Raw genomic sequence first — 5,397 nt, 5'->3', positions numbered from 1 at the left:
AATGGAACACTTGGACAGTTATAATGAATATGACAATATGGAAGTTGTTAATGATCATTGGTTATCATTATTGGCTTAATCACATGTTTGCTCTAGTATAGGTGCAAATCTAGTCGATAGGTTAATAATAATTAACTTGACAATAATGCTTTTGGAAAGGTTCTTGAAATGCTAAAAATGCTTCTTTTTGCAAATAAGTCAGCTACCCTACTATAAAGCCTTCATAATCCTTGGTGTTACTTATTTTCGGTTATGTCGGGTAAGTCTAGCTGAGTACCTTCTCGTACTCAGGGTTTTATTCCCACTTATTGTAGATGGGCAGATGTATTATGGCTACTATATCAACTGCCTTTATCCTGCGATGGGTGATGCTTAGGACCATGGGCATGGTTATTCCTTACATCTCGTCTGATGCTTTTGTTGGAGATGATCATTAGCTAGCACTGTATTTGAACTCCGTGTGAGTGCATGTGGTTTTGAACAAATGGCTTTCGCTACTTCTATTTGAACTCATTTTGTAATAACTATGTTTAAACTCTGATGTATCTGAGATGCAAACTTTTATGTAATATGTGATGGTGACCACTAAACTTATTACGATCTTGGCTGGTTTGTAAGTTGGATTGAAATCCTTCGTGATTTCATGGACTACCAGTTATACGGGCTTAAGTTTGCTAAATCGTCTGCTTTGGCGGATGATTTTCTTACTTAATTTCGTATAATTGGTCGGTTCTGTTACAGTATGGTCCTCAGTATTATGGTTGACTTGAGCGCCTTACCTTATCTGCTCCACCTGCTCCATGGGCCCACACCAAGCTAGCATTCTCGGTCAGTCATTCCCAGTCAACCCCGACCGTGTCAGTCAGGAAAGAGCAGCGTGCAGAGGCCCGACGTATCCTTGGTCGAAGAAAGGGGGTCAGAGTCGAACTGTGGTCCCACCATGACCAGGCCTTCCGGTCAGGGCTTTGACCAGATCTCCTAGCTGAAGGTGCCAGTTGGGGACCAGATCTTGGTCTTGGCCTGTCATTGTGTATCTAGGGTGGCCCAGGCGCGTGCTGTCGCTGCGCCACTGAAAGGACGAGATGGCAGACTAGAGGGGGGTGAATAGTCTTTTCTAAAAATAATCACGTCGGCTAACCGATATAAATGCAGAATTAAAACAATCGGTCTAGCCAAGACTACACCCCTATATATGTTCACTAACACCTTGCAAAAATACAAATTATGCAACTAAGGTGCTAGGGTAGGTAGAGCTCTCCTAAACAATTCTAGGAGCAAGGTTACACAAACTTATGCCACTAGTACTTTAAGCAACAAGGGAGCTCCTACACATGCTAGTAAGCAAAAGCACAAAGCTAACTAAGCTCACTAGCAATGCTCAATAACAAAGCAACCAATGCCTAATTAGAGAGTGCAAATACTTAGCTACACAAATTAAGCAGTGTGACTAACAAGGTTACTAAAACCAAATTAGCCACGCAAGGGAGCTACTTCTATGCTACACAAGCAAGAAGGTAATTAGCAAGCTACACAAGCTATCTAATTACAAGAGCAATTACACAAGCTTAATATGTATAAAAGTAATTGCAAGCTTGTGTAATGGGGATGCAAACCAATGGGAAGAACAAGGTTGACATGAAGATTTTTCTCCCGAGGTTCACGTGTTTGCCAACATGCTAGTCCCCGCTGTGTTGACTGCTCACTTGGTGGTTTGGCGGCTAATTAGCATCACCCGCTAAGCCCACACGTCGAGCGCCGCAAGAACCTACCCCTTGAGTGAGGGTAGCTCAATGACACGCTTTACTAAAGTTGCTCTTCGCGACTCCTATGGGGCGAGCACGATGCCCCTCACAAAGCACTTCTCCAGAGCACCGCACAAGCTTCTTGTGGGCTTTGACGGAGACCACCACCAAGCCATCTAGGAGGTGACAACCTCCAAGAGTAACAAGCACCACCGGCTTACAACTCGATCACCTAGTGCCACTCGATGCAACCTCACGATGCAATCGCACTAGAATCGCTCACTCACACTATCGGATGATCACTATCAAGTATGTGTGAGATGGAGGGCTCCTAAGCACTCTCAAGCATGGACACAAAGTCCCCTGAGGTGCTCAGCACCAGCCATGGCCGAAGGCCACTTCTATTTATAGCCCTAAGGGCTAAACTAGCCATTACCCCTTTACTAGGCAAAAATCGGGCCGACCGGACGCTCCGGTCGTGTTGACCAAACGCTGGACCTCAGCGTCCGGTCGCCCGTAGACGGCCATGTGTCCCGATTCCAACAGTCACTTGACCTGACCGGACGCAGCAGCTTCAACTGACCGGATGCTGGTCCTCAGCGTCCGGTCGTTTACAGTAAGCTCCCCAAGGCATATTTCTTCGATCGGACGTGTCCGGTCCACCTTGACCGGACACAGACTAGCGTCCGGTGCAATACCCTCGGTACTGTGCAGACCCGTCAGTTTGACTGGAGGCACGCTGCCAGGGTTCGGTGCTTTCAGACCCAGCGTCTGGTTAGTTGACCGATGCCAGTGTCTTTGTGATCAACTCGTTTTCACTTCTAACTTCTTCACCCTTGCTCCAATGTGCCAACCACAAGAACTTGCATCCGGTGCAATAGAAAATAGGCATTCCATTTTCCCGAAAGCGCCAAATCCTACCGAGCTTGCAAGGCGGGAGGGAGAGAGGGACCCAAACCCATCTCAACCCTGCAAACACCACCTCCTTTGTAGATGTGCCAACGCCACCAAGTGTACACCAGCATGTGTATGTGTGTTAGCTTTTCACAATCATTTCCCAAAGGATGTTAGCCACTCAACTTGCCACGCCACTCGATCCTAGCGATGATGCAAAGTTAGATCACTTGAGTGGCACTAGATGACCGATATGCAAACAAGTTTGCTCCTCTTGATAGTACGGCCATCTATCCTAAACCCGATCATAAACTTCTCTACACACCTATGACCGGTGAAATGAAATGCCCTAGGTTATACCTTTGCCTTGCACATTCCATTCCATCTCCTCCAATGTCGATGCAACACATGCACCAACACAATCAACAATGATATGATCCACTTCATATCATCACATGATCATATTGGTTCATCGATCTTGACTTTACTTGCTCTTCACCGTTGCTATCGTCCATCGGTGCCAAGTCTTGCTCAAGCTTCACCACCACGCGGTCCATCACTCCAAAGCCTTCGACTTGCCCTTCACGCTTGCAACCGGTCCATCAAGCCAAGTCTTGTCTTGATCTTCTCCACCTTGATCACATGACTCAATGTCATGTCTCATGTGCATTTAAGCTCCTTCATCATCACATGTGTGAGCTTTGCAACATCTCCAAGCCATTTTCACCTTCATGGCATATGTTGCTCACACACATGTACCTATGGACTAATCACCTGTGTATCTCACATAAACACAATTAGTCCACCTAGGTTGTCACTCAATTACCAAAACCAAACAAGGACCTTTCAGCCACCTGTTGGGCCAAGTTTTGTAGGGAAGCGGGTCTATTGGGGACCCTGGGTTTATGAACCTGACAGGAGCCCCCGAGTCCCTTTGGGGCTTCTGTGAAGCCATAAAGGGGTTGTTGAGTTGCTGCTTTTGAGAGCACACAGGAGTACGATGCTAGAAGATCTCTCATAAGGAGAGAGCATCGTACGTCTTGAATGGTCCCCTCTCCAGGATTCTAGATCAGAGGACGGAGAGAGGGAGGAGAGCATTGTAGCGGGAGGACAAGGATCTTGGCTCCCTTGTTTCGCTTCATGCCCCAAGGTGCGGACTAGTCTTGGGGCTATTCACACATGCTTTGCGTGTTATTGTAAAAGCCCAGGGCTTGTGTTTTTAGCTTAATGAAAGCTTGTATTTGCTTTGTAATTCATGTGCCCATTGCGCCGTGGAGGCAGGCTGTTTATTGGAACTTTGGTGTTTTCCCCCTTGGTTTGTTGTACCATGTTGGGTACCCAAGTACGATTTAGGCGCCTAGCCTCCACGGGGAGGACTAGCGAAGGACGTGAAGGCATGCTGGGGGATATTGGCACCCAGCCTTTGATGAGGGGACTGGCGAAGGATGTGGAGGTGGGCCGAGTAGACATAGGCGCCCAGCCCCCAAAGGGGGGGGGAACTCATCGGTGGTCTGTCATCTGCCGGGTGCGCGCAAGCACACCCGGTGGGTGTAGCCCCTGAGCCTAGGACCGACTGGTGAGTCGGTCGAAGGCTGAGCACCTTAGTGCTCTTTCCTAGGGCCACAGACTCCTGTGTTCTTGCTGGTCAGGGTGTTTGCCTGTTTTCATCCCACCCGTGACCCGCACGATCAGTTAGATTCCTGAGTCAAGGTCAGGTGGCCCGAGCCCTTGAGCCCCATTGGGCTCGGTAGGGGTTGGTCTAGTTTCATGCGTCACCCTGTCCATGGTTTCCACAACCAAAGGGGTTGAGTTAACATCGCTTGCCTCGATGGCTCAATTGACGTGCTCGGTGAGCTCACTAACGGGCATGTTCGAGTGGAATCTGGGTCCATCGTTCGTAATGGGGTCAGCATAGACCTCATGTGGCATTCCACTACTCTTTAACCCACCTCTCGGTAGAGGCCTGAGCCATTCTAGAGACTGACTCAGGTGGCCCGCTGGTCTCCCCTTGATGGAGATTCTATGGGCATGGTTCAAGGTTAGGATCGAACGAGAAGGTTGAGATGACCCTATCCACTCTTGAGCAGGTCGGGCAAGGGCCTCTAGGGCTCATCTATATTTTCTCCCCTAGCTATGTTTGACACGAGGCGCCCTCGAGCCCTTTGCGGGCTAGCCTTTGAACTCGGTCGGTCGCAGCTCAAATCGAATGAGACGACTACCGCTTCGTGACGCAATGCGAAGCGTTGTGATGCAACAATTACATATGCAATGCTTAGATGTATGGGATGAATGTATGACTGAATGTATGAATGCATGCATGAGAATGGATGAATAAGTGCTCATGCACTGGAAAAGTAAAACAGGGGTTGGTAAAGTTACCTCGATGGCTGGAGTGGCAGGTTCAGGGAGCTCCTATCGGATATGTTCGAGTGGAATCTGGGTCTGTCGTTCGTGACGGAGCCAACATAACCCGCATGGGGCATTCCACTGCTCCTTACATGTCTCTCGATAGCCGCCCGAGCCATCCGATCAACTCGAGTGACCCGCTGGCCTCTCCTCAATGGAGATTCCATCAGTGGGCACCTCCAAACCCTGCCTGGGAAGGCGAAGGGTTGTTTGCATGTGGTTGCACCTCATTTCCCATGCCTGGGTTGTGGTAGTGGTGGGCCTCGCCCAAGCCATGTCCTATTAGCCAGGCGATGTCCTATCGGTCTGGCCATGTCCTGTCAGCCAGGGCCACGTCCCACCGCATGCCTTTCCG

Source organism: Miscanthus floridulus, chromosome 17 (genome assembly GCF_019320115.1).
Source record: "Miscanthus floridulus cultivar M001 chromosome 17, ASM1932011v1, whole genome shotgun sequence".
NCBI lineage: Eukaryota > Viridiplantae > Streptophyta > Magnoliopsida > Poales > Poaceae > Miscanthus > Miscanthus floridulus.
This window is presented reverse-complemented; position numbering follows the sequence as displayed.